Here is a 14,892-nt window from a genome sequence, read left to right on the forward strand (position 1 = left end):
AGCCCCTGAGCATCTCCATGGCCCTCCTTGCTCCAAAGTCTGTATCCTGGTTATGTTGGAGGTCCCAGAGCTGGATGCAGTACTCCAGGTGGGTCTCACAAGAAGAAGGCACAGGAGGAGAATCACCTCCCTTGCCCTGCTGGTTTGTCTGTTTCTCTCCTTCCCTGAGCAGTGGCAGAAGTGCAGTGGGGTAGGACATTTGAGCTAATTAGAGCCCAATTTGCCTTGACCCAGCAGGTGCTTGGGCTGAAGCTTTTCTGAGTGGTGTGTAGTGTTAGGTTCTTCTTTATGATGCTTAAAAAAGCCCCCAAAATTAGATTTTTCTCTTAGCATTAGAAATTCAGGCATTGTCTGGTTTGGAAATCTTCCCAGCAAAGGGAAACACGTTACAAAAGGCAAGAGAGTGAAAGACAAGGAATTGAGAACCGTTAGCAGAGTTGCCAGTTCTAATGGTTTTCCAAATAGGTTGGAGGATTTCAGACCTTTTTAAGGGTTTTAAAAGGAAAATACAGTTTTTTGGTGTCAGTTCCATGACTGATCGTTCTTTTTCTCCCACCTGCCAAAGGTACCCAGCTTGTTTCTGTAATGGACCAGGTACATGGGGCTTTCCTTTCCAGCTGTCCTATGCTCCTGCTCACCACTCACTACTTCACAAGAGGGGGGGTGACACAGTAAGAGGCATAAGTTAACAAGAGTTAAAGAAAGAGCAGCAGCTAACATAGCTGCTCAGTAATGAATGCAGCTAGGATAAATTATGTTTGGAGGAAGGAGAGGTGGATAATTAATTTTGGAGGCTGCAGAGATGGAGGAATTTTGCTCATGAAAATGAACCTGTATTTATACAAGGGAGTCCATAATTTTGTTTTGGTGTAGGGGATGGAAGCATTCCTGGAAATAATTGGAATCCATCATAATAGTGTCTAAGTTTTCAGCTTGCTCTGTCACTGCCATGGGTAAAGCTGGGAGTTGGAACTGTGGCTGTAGGATATAGAAACTGAGGTAGAAATTCATTATTCTTTCCCCAAGGTTGTAGGACTGTGTACAGCAGCACTGCCCTGGGATTTGGGGCAAGTGGTTTCTCAGTGGCAAAGCCCAGTTTAGTAACAGTTCATAGCACTCTTATTTCTTATAACAGTGCTATGAAGAATTTCGTAAACACAATTCTGACATTATTTCAGGGATTTCATTTTGAGTTGTAGATACCAGATCTGATCACTACCTGGTCCTTGTGTTACATGCAGTTAGTTTTTCTGACTTGCTTCATCTATCATGGAACAGCTGTTTCTTTGTTTTGCTGATTAAAGAAATATTTGTGGAATGAAAATGACAATTTAAAAATTGTTAAATATGGAAACAAAGCCTGTGATGCTAACTCTGTGGCCAGACCATGTCAATGGAATTTTAAGTTTGCTCTGTAAAGTCTCCTCTTGCTTTTCCCTAGCTATTTCACAGTTGCTCTATATGTTAACATGTTCCACACAGGGGTCAGCAGTAGTTAACCATAATGAGGTAATTACAAGGTACATTGAGTACAGATGTATGTTAAGGGACATACATTAAGGATGTAGACTAATGGTGTTGTGGTGACAGCATGTTCAAGTCTTTTGGTAATGTTCTGTACACTGAATATATTTAATATCTCTTCTTTTATTAAAGTAGGTTTTATCAGCTTTTTTTTTTCTGACTACTGAATTTATTTCCACATGTATATTTATATCTGTGTGTGAAAACTAACAACAGATCAAGGATACCAATCTAATGACTCAAAACAGGTAATATATGTGTTTATATTTTTTGGTCCAAACTTTCTTCACAGATTTAAAATTACCCCATTACCATTAAATGAGAAAATATAACTTTGTTATCTTTGTGTGATTTTGAAAAACATAGCTGCAGAATTGGTGAAGAGGAAGCAAATTTCTCAACTGAAATAGCTGCATTGGCCCCACAGAAGAGGAATAATATGTGAAAGGACTTGAGAATTAAGAAAAAACATGTTTTACCTTAACTGAGGTAGTGTGACTCCTGTGAGGAGACACTCAGCAGCAAGCTGCTCAGCATGGGCTCTAAAACTTGCATCGCCCTTGCTAAACTCTACCGTGGGTGGTTGATCTGTGCTGAGCAAGGTCCTGCTGGGCTATGTACTTCTACCAACACCTGAGCTGGGGATTTAGTACCAGTCCCCAAGCTACTGTGACATAGACCTCGAACCTCTGCAGCCAAAGGCACAAAGGGCAAATTTTGAGTCTTCTTTTGGAAAGAATGAAGAACCCCACTGAGGGCAAAGGATCTCTAATTTGAGCCCTGAGGTGAAGTAGTTGCACTCTGGGTCTTGGGATGGCTCAGTATTGATCAAAAATCTTATTCTACAAGGATGCTGCATAACTTTAATAATATTTCCCTAACAATACAATATTATGATAAAATATTAAGAGAAAAATCTCATTAACATATTCTGTATTCAATGTGAGGTTTGAATAGCATGTAGTTATCAATACAGGAAGCTTCATGCTTGAGAAGTGTAGCAAAACTATTGAAGAGTTTAACAAAAACCATCTTATGTTTTGAAAGAAACTGCAGGAGGAAAAAAAAGTATGTTAGTGTTTAATTAAAAGACCACCACCAAGATGGAAGATGGATTTTGAATAAGTTGGCACCCTTGACTTAGGTATTTTCCAAACTGTATGCTTCTATTTTACAACTCGATTAACTTGGGGTACTTCTATCTTCAGTAATGTAGGTATTTAATACACATTACATATGATATATATTTTATAATATACATTGTGTATTATGTTCTACTGAAAGTTAAAACAACCATTATACATCTTCACACAAACAACTAACAGATTTTGTGTGTGACTTGGTTACCTGTTGTGACATACACACAGATGTACCAGTGTACATACGTATCAGGGAGGCATAGTAATGCTTACATAAATGCACGCATTCAAAGTGGGACTGTTATTTACCTTGCTAATAACAGCATGAGAATACTGGTTTTGTAACACTTAAGAGACATTATGAAATTAAACCTGCTAATATTCCGTATGTTGAAACAGTCAACCAAAAAACAAACCCAAAAGGGAACAGGTAATTCTCCACCACGTAAGGACAGGACTTTTACAACCGAAAGGAACAGAAATAGTTTCTTTTTAAATGGCAGCTTTCTTCTCAAGGCAAGCCCAAGCGCTCCAAGGGTTTGGGTGGCAGCGCAGGGGAGAGCGGAGGGACCCCGCTTCCCGGCGGAGCGGTGTCCGGCGGGGCAGCTCTAGCCGGCCCAGGGAAACACCTGGAAGCAGCGACCGAAGCGTTTGCAGGACGGGAGCGTTCCCAGAAGCCGCTGCCCACCAGCCTGCCGCACTACCAGGGTTTCTTAGGGATTTATTTACTTCCTCGACACCCCATCCCGCTTCCGCTCGCCGAACACCTCAGGCGCTGCCGCGCTCCTGCTGCTGGCCCCTCCTTCGGTCAGACCCGCTCAGCGCCGGGTGGTCCGGCCGGGGACCGGGGCGGTAGCGACCCGCACGGCTCGGGCAGCCCCCACCGCTTCCAGCAGGGCAGCCTGCGGGCGGGGGCGCTGAGTCAGCGCTGCCGGTGTCGGCCGGGCGCGGCCGGGGGAGGGGGCGCGGCGGCCGCCCACGTGGGACACGGGGCCTTAGTCACCGTCCGCGGGGCCGGGGGCGGCTGCCGAGCCAGCTCCGCGCCCCAGCCAGGGACCGTGGGTACGGGGGACCTCCCCGTGTCACCTGGGTATGGGCCCGGTCCTCCCCCGGGGCGGGTTTGTGTGTGACACCGCGACCGCCGGCCCCGCCAGCCCCTCACCCCCGTCTTGTCCCCCGAGCAGGCGGAATTCGCCGGCCGGGGGTGAAGAGAGGGGTGGAGGGAGGGTGGCTCAGCCCTTGGTGGCTGTGCAGCAGCGGGGGGCCATCGATCTTGTTTAGGAGCTGGTGCGCAGCTAACATTTCCTGCGGTAATTTGTGACCGTGGCTATTGATTGTCCGCGTCCCGTGCGCCCGCCGCCCCGACGCCGCGCAGTCTGGGGAGGAGGGGCCCGGCCGGCCGGGAGGGGGAGGAAATCCCCCGCCGCAGCCGCCTTCTTTGGGGGTCCCTGCGCCCTGCCGCCGCTTCCCTTTCTCCTTTTTTTTTTTTTTTTTTTTTTTTATGAATGGACTGGATGCCCGGTGACACGTTAACCGCGTTTTTTCTTCTTGGAAAAAGCCAGCCGGCGTGCCATGGGTTCAAACCGAGTTTAAACAGCAGTTCTCTCCACTCCCGGCGGGCCAGGGAGGGAAGAGAAGCCCGTGTCCCCGGTCCCCGTCACCCCCCGCGGGCTGGGCCGGCCTGGCAGGTCCTGTGAGAGGGGCAGAGGGGGCGCTGAGCGCTCCCCGAGGCTGGCCGGTCTCGCTGGCCGGGAGGCTCCAGTCCCGGCGGGTGGCGGGCACAGGGCAGAACCGCCACAAGGGCCCGGGGGCCAGCTGGAGGAGCTTCGGGGCTGGGGGATCCCCCAAGGCGCCCGGGGAGGGGCATCCCCGAGGGCTGTGGCAAGGCAAGGTCTAGAACCTCCGGCCCTGGGTTGGACGGAGCCGGCTCCGCTCGCCTCGGTAAGGCATTTAACATCTTTGCTTTGCCCTTTAGAATTGTCCCGGCGCCCCGGCCCTCATCCCCGTCCCGGTTTATAGACTGTCCCAGCGGTAGCTGGTTGGCTGTCTCTCACACACACACACACACACTCACGCACACACACGCGTTTACCAGACACAAAGGTAAAGGTTTGCCGCGCTCTCCGGCTCGGCTCTGGCCGCAGCCTCTCCCGGCGTCGCGGGCACGCTGCCGGGCGCTGTGAGCCCGCCGGGTCGGCACCCGCTGCCCGCCTGCCTGCGCCGAGCCCCCAGCGCCGCAGCAACCCCAGCAGGAGGCTCTTGCTCTGCCTCTCGCAAAACTTTGCCACTTATCCATGTTTTTTAATTTATCTACGCTATAAATGCGCCTCCCCCACACAGAACTCCCAATACTCGACACCGACTTTTTTCCCCTGTTTCCTTTCAAAGACCGAGACTGTGCTACTCGCCCTTTAGTTGCTTCGTTCTTAAACAACGTGATTCAATTTAGTAATCTGCCCCCCAGCTTTCCTAAGTGAAGCGGGGCGGGGGCTGCATATTTTCTGAATGGTGGCAAGGAGGAGCATAAGGGACAGCGGTGATCTCTCGCTGCTGTCGAGCTGGCTGCCCCGATCGTGGGAAAGTGGCTGCACGTAAAGCAGCAGATTCTTTGTCCCTGTTGTTCTTCTGTAATCGATCTCACTTCAAGTCGAGGGGTGGAAAACTTCAAAGGCAGATCAGGCTGTTGGAGGTCGGGGCAAAAGCACAATCAGCTCGTAACGCACCCACTTTGCCTCCTCCCCCTCTTACTCCTCCTCCTGCCGGAGCCGGGGGGTTGGATGGGGTGGGGGTGAGGGGAAGAGCCCTCCGATCTGTAAAGTACGTCCAATCAATAATTAAAATGCAGACTTTGTGGAAGGAGTGAGAGGGAGCGAGGGAAGGAAGAGAGTTGTGAGCGTTAGTACACCCAAGTCAAACTTGCAGAATCCTGACTGCACTTTTTCTACTTTTTCTGTCTATCCTGTCTATAGATGGAATAGTTTCTGGCTTTTTTTTTTTTTTTCTGCCTCTCTAGGTCAATTTTAGGACTGTACGATTTGCTGCGTAAGTTACTATAGAAGAACAAAAATCTCTTCGCTGCAGCTGAAGGTTGTAGTACAGCGCAGGCTCTACTACCGCACGCAGTTTTAGCAGCGGAGGGAGGGGGGAGCACGGCTGGTGCCAAGACAAAACACAACCGCGCTGCGGACATCTGCCATTCAGAGCCAGCTGCGGCTGCGACTCTGGTCACATCTGCCAACACGTGTAAAGGACATCTAGGAAGGGATATCCGAAGTCACGGAAATACACCCTTGCACTGAAGCGCGTTACATTAGAATACCCTTTTGACAGACTAGAGTAAAAAACTTGCCTGGAGTGGTTTATGAAATTTCCTAAAAAAAATATGTGGAATAGGATGTCAAAAATGCACACAATCAAATCTAGATCCACCCCCATACACCTCCCTATCACAGTACCTTTAACTTTTAAGTACTGTGAGAAAGTTGAATTTAACCTTTTGAGATCAATGATTTTGTTACTTTGTACTGTTTTCTGATATGCCTTGTGTAAGCATTTAAATACACTTTGATTCAAACATATTATTTTTCTCTCCTAGCTAACTGCAAAATTGGAAATTACAGAATTTGATGGGTAACTTTTTAGTAGAGTTTAGATTCTTCCTCTAGCTCCAATTTGTGCCCATGTCCAGTAGAAAAATACCTAAGAAACTGCTAACCAGGACTCTCTTGGAGCCTATTTTGGGATTCCCTTGCCATAAAAACCCCCTTGGTAACACATAGCAGTAGCTGAAGCAAGCTATTTTAAATGCTGGGTTGTGGCAGCAACAGGAATTTCAGGTAATCCTGGGGCTGCTGTAGCTTGTGACAGAAACTTGATTACCCTCAGACAGAGAAGTGAAAACTGCAACTCAGTTCACCACCTTCAGTAAGTTAGGTTTCAGTTCGTATATGCTAAGAACAGAGGTTTAGTCATTCTCTGAGTTTTTGAGTAATAGTTTGGAGGTTTTTAATAAGTAATACTATTTTAGCATCCTCCACAGTCATAATAACCCTTCAAATATCTTTCCACTCATAGTCAGCTTCAAGTATTGCAGTAGCAAAACAGCAACATATTATGTGCGGCCACACAGTACAGGTGAAGCTTATGGCAACATCCTGTGCTTGTATGGGGACATTATAAAGGTCATTCCCACTCAGCTGATTGCAGCCTTTCAGGTATTCACCCTTTACATAGTAATTTTTGGATTTCTTTCCCAGAATTAATTTTTCAAGGGCTATTTCAGAAAAAAAATACCCAGCTCTGTTTAAATACAAAGAAAATTTGAAAACTGTGAAAGCACTTGCTTTACATTGTAACCATATTCTCAACAGCGTTGGCTTTTCAGTGTTGTAGCGTAGAGAGTTAAAAGTAGGAAGGAATTTCATTCAATTAGAAACAAGTATTTTCAGTGAAATAGTTGTGCTTGGTGTGATCACTGAGGCTGGATTTTTATCAAATGAATGGGTTATTTAAAAAAAAAATTCCTTACATCCAATTAACCCAGCCCATGCAGGCTAAGAGAACTATCGTTGCATTGTACATTTGCACATGGAATAGGAACCGTATTATAGGAATAGGGCTACCATACATCTGACTTTTTTTCCCTTTGGATGACAGCTCTCCTTCCCCTCACCCACCCTCTGGGTCCCATCTGGATAACCTTTTCATAATTGCACTCTGTGTTTTAAAATCTCTGCCAGAGTGGGAACTGGGGCTTTTTGTTTTGTTTTCTCTCTCCCTCTTTTTTTCTTCTTTCTGCTTTGTTTTGCTACAGGGAGGACTAGGCAAGGGCTTGGCCCTGTGTAGTATCTAATGAGAGTGGTAACAGAGGGGAGAGGCAAGCAAAGCAATAGCAGCAACATGGAGGCACTAAGTGGAACCGCCTGATGCTATTCCAAACCTCAGAAAGGAGTTTGGAGCTCATACTTAGGAGAAAGGATGCTCTAGGTTCAGAGAAGAAGGAGAATAATGCTAGTGCTTGAAGGGGTTTTGGGTACCAAGGAAGTTTGGAGTAGTGTTCCACTGGTCTGGGAAGTATATGGGGAAAGATACAAGAGGTTGGGGTTTGACAACCTTCTCAAACTTACAGTTTGACGATCTGTGAGTCAGGAAAATTTAGGATTATCTCCCTGGGCACTTCTAACAAGGACTTTGGCTTGTGATAGAGAACACGTTCAGGGCTATTGAACATCATCTCCCACCATGCAGGCAGTAGTGGTGGGTGTATCATACAGAACTTCTACAAATACACAGCAGAAACAAGGACAACCTACCAGCACTGTGATACTACTAAACCTGCCAGACAGGTCAGTAAGGTTTGAAGGGCTGTAAATGGGAATTATGCCCTGCTTCTAGCTCTCCTTCTCCCTCCTTCCTGGCCTTCTTTTGCAGACTCTTGCTTACCAGTCAGTCTTTCTGGAAGAGTAGGATTTATTCCTTGGAGACTCCTATGACAAAGGCTGAAGGACAAGTTATGCTGAAGGTGCTCAGAAAGGATATTTGCACACCTTATACCTCTGTCCACATGCCCAGCATTCCTGCCCTGGCACTTTGCATAGTGTGGCATAATTTGAGTATAATTTTGCAAGATATGTTCACGATATTGCAAGATTCCAATAAGATCATGCACATATTCCAGCTAATAATTTTAAAGTTTTATCAGCATGTTTGGATACATGCTGAATCATAATTCTGGAAACACCTGTCCTTTGTCTATTTCTCAAGATACACTTAAATCTGAGCCTGAAGTTCCATCAGCATAGGGATTGCTCCCCCTTTTACATGTTGCTGTTGAATTTGGACATATTCCGTGTTCCTTACCACACTGCTGTTACAGAGGAATTGGTATTTCCATTTTGCAGATGTGATACCAAGGTGAAGAAAAGCTCTGAGTAAAGCCTGATGAAGGTGCACATCTTGAAATGAAATCTCAGGGTCCCTCAACTCTAAAATCCCTTCCTGCCTCCCTCTCCTGTTTACATTGAATGCAGATTTACCATGGGATCTGAGCTCTCCATTACCATGGTGTGATACAACATGATCTCTTCTATCACATGATAGAGAAGAAGCTGCAGTACAGAGCATCATTCCTGAGTTCCCATGCACTCAGCCTTGCACCAAAGCCGTTCCATGCGTGTTTTGTGGATCTTTTCAAGACAGGAATGTCTTTTTTTTCAGACATGTCCCTATTGTAGGTAATTAGGGCTATAAGGCACTTCTTACCTCAGGTTGTGTGACAGTGGTTGCAGGCAAAGCTGTTTAGTTCTCAGGGAATAAGCTAAACATATTTAGTATAGCTGGTCAAAGAAGTTCAGTGATCCCCTTGAAAGTGACCTTAATAGACTGTTGTTGTCATTTAAAAGTCTCTGGTGTAGCTGGGAAGTGAATCCAGACTTCCTCAGTTTTCCTTCAGTTTGCTAAACATTCGCTCTGCTTCACACTTAGCAATACCACCCATTCTGTTTCCCTCCTTTTTTATTTAATCTCTCCTTTTAGCACTTTTCTACTCCTTTTACTCTTCATATTCCTTTTTCTTTTACTTTTCAACTTCAACTTAAAATGCTCTGTTTAAAAATGTAGGGGCCAGATCCTCAGAGCCAGCCAAACCACACATGGTGCAGGCCCAGGGTATAAGGAGGGGGAAAGTGGCTCTAAGCCATTTTTCATCTCCCTGGATTCTAGGTTGAATTGATGCCAAAGTGGCCCCTGGCATAACTGAGAGCAGGAATGCTCTAAATTACACTAGTTAGAACAGTTCCCAAGGGCCTATCCTATGCCACTTGCTCCTTTCCGCCTTGGCCACCTATGAAGGCCTCCTACACTGCCTTATTTTGTGCAGGGATTTCCTACATCAGGGAATGCCCAGCTGCCCTGTTATGGTACAAAGGTGATAGAGAATCATTCCCTAAGAATTTCCAGAATAAATAAAGCAATTCTGTTAAAGAAAATTACAGAAATAACATAGCATTAGAATTTGTCATCTTAATGACTTTGCTTGAACATCACATTTTTCCTTCAATCTGCGTTTGACAGGGAAAGGACTTGTTTTGAATTAGTCTATAAAATCTTTAAGGAGGGGGCTTTTTAGGTTGAATAAAGAATGGTCTGGAGAACAATACCGAAAATGTTTTATACCCTTAGAAGAATCAGCACTTTTTTTTTTTATGTAAGAATATTGTATGTAGTTCAAGTCTTGCAATTTCCAAAAGGAAATGTCTGTTATGGAGATGTGATAATGGGAAGACTGAAGTGAGACTGGAATGATTGGAACATATCCATCAGAAGACAAATAAGAGGGATTATAATAAAAAAAACCCCAAACAATTGTAAATATAATCTCATATTAGTCTGGGAGCCCTCTTTTTGCACGACCAAATTTCCAATGAAAGATGGCAAACTGAAAATCAGCCCGAGAAAATGTTTTCTTACCCAAGGAGGATACGACTGTGACACTTGAGACTTCTCCAAAATCTTGAAGCAAAGAATAAAGCAAAATATTCCAAGTGAGATAAACACAACAACAAGACCATCACCTGTTCTAGTTAATGGCTTACAAGATGAATAAATTGAGTAGAGAATAAAACCTGCTACTTCATACTTCACTATGACTTATAGTTAAAGACAGATTTTTTAGGGGTTAGGGTGCAATTTCATGAGGGCAGACTATCCCATAGCTACCTAGAAAGGATTTGTAGCAGCTAAGTGACAGAACCAGTTGACATAACTTCTTGGGCTGGGCAGGTCTCAAGTACAGTTCTGCACTGCTGGGAATAGCAAAAAGAGGGAGATGTACGGGGATCCAAATCCTTCTTTGGGCTTACTGAGTGCCCTCACAATATAAACAACTGTAAAGTTGATCACAACAAATATAGTCAGAAATCAATACTGGGACACAGTGGAATGTCAGTTGAAAAACAGGAAGACAGTGTTAGACCTGAACAGAATATCTTCAAAATGTGTGGGAGAGTTTCAGTTTTTGAAGTGGCCGAAGGCTTGAAGTAACCTCTGAATTTTAATTACCAATGAACAATATCTTGCCTTCCTCTTGAAAGTATTGTTCTTCATGCCCACATCTTCAACTTTTATGATTGTAAGTTTTCAAAAGGACTGTGGTGTGGTCTGAAGTTGGCAGTTTGAACACAAAGCTTTATTAACGTGCTCTTGTACAAAGCAACTAGAATTTGAGCTAAAAGGTTTGAATTGGCTTTGGAAGAGCTAATGTATATTCTGAGCTGCCTCAGCGGATTCTGACAGCCAGCAGGATTCTGTCTGTTACTTGTGCTGTTACATGTATCTTCCACCTGTATTTTGAGTCCTGGGTACCAAAGCTGGGGCTCTGGTGCCTACCCTGTGAATGTTTCACTCCCTGGTGAATCAGGAAGGCATACAGCCTCCTCACATGGAAAGAGCACTTGGAAAGTTGAGGAATAGAGGTAGTGAAATTTTCCTCCATGTTTTCATGGGATTCCTTTTTTTAAGAAATGGATTTATGGGTGGAGATGTGAATTTTGAATTCCCTTTGCTTTCTTACCTCATCTAAGCATTGTGAAGATTTACAGGGTAGGAAATTCCTCTTGGATGTAAGAACTGTTAGTAGGAAAGATTGTCTTTCTGCCCTTTCTGTGCACTACTGCTTTAATTAAAGAGTATTTCCTGGAAGTCCTAGGACCAGACACTGTAATAGCACATGTGAAGGAGTATCTGTGCAGTGAAATTACCGTGCCAGATGTCTCCTTCTGAGCAAGGAGAGGAAGACTTGTCTGACTGAAGGGATCCTCTCCTATACTTCTTTATTCAGAACAAATTACTCAAATCACCTGAGAAATAAAAGATTTCCTTTTTTCTTGTCAAATACAGGAGATCTCATTCTTTGAGTTCTTGAGCTTCCAGTACTGTTTTTTGTTAACAAGTGCAGAATTGCAATTTTTTGGCCAGGCTCCTAAAGGGTGTGCTTTGGCAGACAGACCAGATGTCCTTTGAAGAAATTAGAGATAGATCCCACAATAGGACTTTTTCCTTGGTTTCAATTCACATGAGTGGTCTTGTGGCCTCAGGCTTTGTTGCATTGCATTTTGCTTCACATTGTCAACTTTGAGAAATCAGAAAGATGCTTCCTTGCCTAGTGGATTGATTTTCTAGCTATCAAGCTACAGACAGCACCACACAGCCAGTGTACCAGCTTCTTGTGGGTCAGTCAATGCTCAGTTTTAATTCAGGGAGATTTTATGGACCTGACAAGCTACTTAGAACATGCACATGCTGAAAGTTTAGCAAAATCATGCCTACTAAACTTTCCTTCTTTCACAGGGCAGTTTGTGAAGCACTGGAAACACACAGGTAGCATATTACAGTGTCAAGACAGGCTTCTGAACTTACTGCTGTCACTGACCCATAAGAACACTAAGAGACTTGAATAGCTTCTTTTTTTTTGCAGATAGCTTAAATGATCATGTGATGGGACTTCAAATACCAAAGTAATTTTGACATGCTTTGGGGCAATCTTAATAAAATTGATAATGTTTGATGACATCTGTGCCAAGCTATCTGCATACAGTATGCTAAATCTGCAGTAAGAAATGGTCTTACTGGAGATCTCATCCCCCTACACACAGTTTAGTCTACAATATATTTGACAAATAGACACGATTCTGATTTTATAAGGGCAGAAACCGAGTCTGTACAATTAGAGCAAAGTCTTGTGGGCTGTCCCTAGCACAATCCAGGAAGAACTTAGATGTAACTTTAACTACAGATTCAGAAAAATGGTGTGAGTCTAACTTTCTTGAGAAAAACTGATTTAGAAGGGAAGTCATGAAGTGGTCGAAACTAGAGTTCATTAAATTGAGGCTGATGATATCTCTGAACTGGATTCTTCTTTGGATGTCTAGTTCAGCTGCAGGTATGCAGACAAGGACTATAAAGATGAGTAGGTCTTACAACCAGTACATCACCCAAGTTTATTGCATGTCTCAGAGGGAAATGGAATAGCATTGAATGAGTTGTCTTCATCTTACAAATTCAAATTTACAAAATGAAATAAAATGCTTTGCATTCTAAAATCAAAATTAGTTATATAGATTGGAGAAGGAAACATTCATTCAGCAGGAGACTCCAATATAATATTTTGATGTGTATTTACAGCCAGAGCAAGAATGAGATATTAAAGCTTTTACTGAGCAGAATTTTCCCTGAAAGCTGTTATTGACGGTATCAGAATACTCAAATTTTTTTATAGACTCCAGACAGGATCACATGATTTGTAAGTCTAAAAGTAATGAGATCTTTGGATTGTGTCCTACTGGAAGAAATAACTTTATTCTTTTGACTCTTATGACTTCGAGCAGTCCAACTGGACTGAAAGATGGCAGTGGGAATACTCATGGGATGAGAAAGAGTTGTGATCAGAACCAGACAGAGGTGCCACGATTTGCAAGGACTTTGCCCACGTCTCATGTTGAAGTATTGCAGATAAGAACTAGAATGCAGTGATAGCTGTATGTGAAAGCTTGAGGAGTATCTTCATGCAGTCTTTGACTTGTGGTGGTGTGGTTTGTCCTTTGCCTTTATATGCACCAAATTCAGCCACAACTTTTTTTAGATATAAAAGTATTACATGTACTTAGTAGTCAATTTGAAAATATTAGACTTCTCAATTATTATTACATAAAAGGTTTTCGAAGAGGCTAATCACCATTATGGACTGATTTTATAAAACACAAACCAGCTAATTTTCAGCTACAAAACAGCTCCCAGACTACAACTGGCTTCCAACTCTTAAAATGGCCTAACAAATGTTCTTGAAATGTGCTGAGAGCAATTTGTACTTACTGAGAAGTCTGGTGTAAAAATCATATATGGCTGACAGGCAGTTAAACCTCTGTGGGATGGGAGAAAATCCTGTTTTAATGGAATTCCTCGGAAGTATCCTATAGCACTGCTCTATTCAGTTTTCATACAGCTTTGCTTTGCTTCCTTTTTCCTCGTTCTTCTGAACCCCTAGTGCTGAGACTGCTTCCAGACATTTATCCTTACACTCACTTAGTCTCAAGGGAAATTATGCTTGTGATTGGTCCACATATATTTCTCATTTAATACCAATTTTCTAACCCTGCACTATCTTCGTCTTCATTGCATCATCCTCAGAAAATTACTGTCCCCCATTTTCTCAATGCATTTATCAGCCTTGATATTCTTTGCTAGTCTGTGGGAACCACAAATTCCTCCCATAGTGGTGTTGCTTCAGATACATAAGCAGTCTGTATTCCACCCTCATTCAGATTCTGTCCAGATGCATCCACCCTAATCTTTTGCTTATCTAATGCAGGTCCTTTGGGCAAAGTCTGAAATGAGGCTAAGAACTCAATGACTGGAAAGGTGCCAGCATGCCTTCCATTCTGTAGTAATTTATCACAGATTTTAGAAATGAAATTTTCCAGCATATAATTATAGAGATGGACAGTACCCATTTATTGGAAGTCCCATGCTCTGGTCTATCAGTTACAGGTGTTGCTGACTAATGCAATTAAAACATGCACCTGTTATTGCCATTTTTCATGCTATGCCTTTTCAGTAGTAATTCCAGGCCCCTTCTCAGGCCCTTGTGAAATGATACTCAAACAAAGCCACAAGTGGTGCAGTTTAACTTTGCTCCACAGCCTGTGTACAGCTGAATACTCATGTAGGTTTATTTTCTCTGTTCATTACAGCAACTCTCCTTGTAGCAGCTTTAGAGGGTTGCCTGTTCTTGCTCACTCCTAATCAAATGAAGATTGTGCTTTCAAAAGAAATGAGCAGAATATAAGAGTCAGCATATTCAGGTGTCTCCCAGTTTTCTGATGGTTTTGAGGGAATGGTCGTGAGAAACTGAAAGGCCAGAGCTGGAAGGTGGAAGATGCAGAAAGGGTAAAAAAATGGTATTTGGAAAAACTGTTGATTGTGGCTTTTCCCATGATTAACATGTGTAGGCAATGAAAAGAGTGCAATTCCTGACAATACGGTTATTTTCAAAAAAATTCACAAACTGACCAATTTAGCAATTTTCAAGTAAATGTAGAGAAATCTGAAAAGAGGAGACTAACATAATACATTCTGTAAGAAGAAAGCACTAGCACTATATAAAGTAACTTTTTTCTTTATAATCCTTGGCTATGAACTGCAGGCTGTTCAGTGCCACAGCACATCTGTACATAGG

Source organism: Molothrus ater, chromosome 5, assembly GCF_012460135.2.
Source record: "Molothrus ater isolate BHLD 08-10-18 breed brown headed cowbird chromosome 5, BPBGC_Mater_1.1, whole genome shotgun sequence".
NCBI lineage: Eukaryota > Metazoa > Chordata > Aves > Passeriformes > Icteridae > Molothrus > Molothrus ater.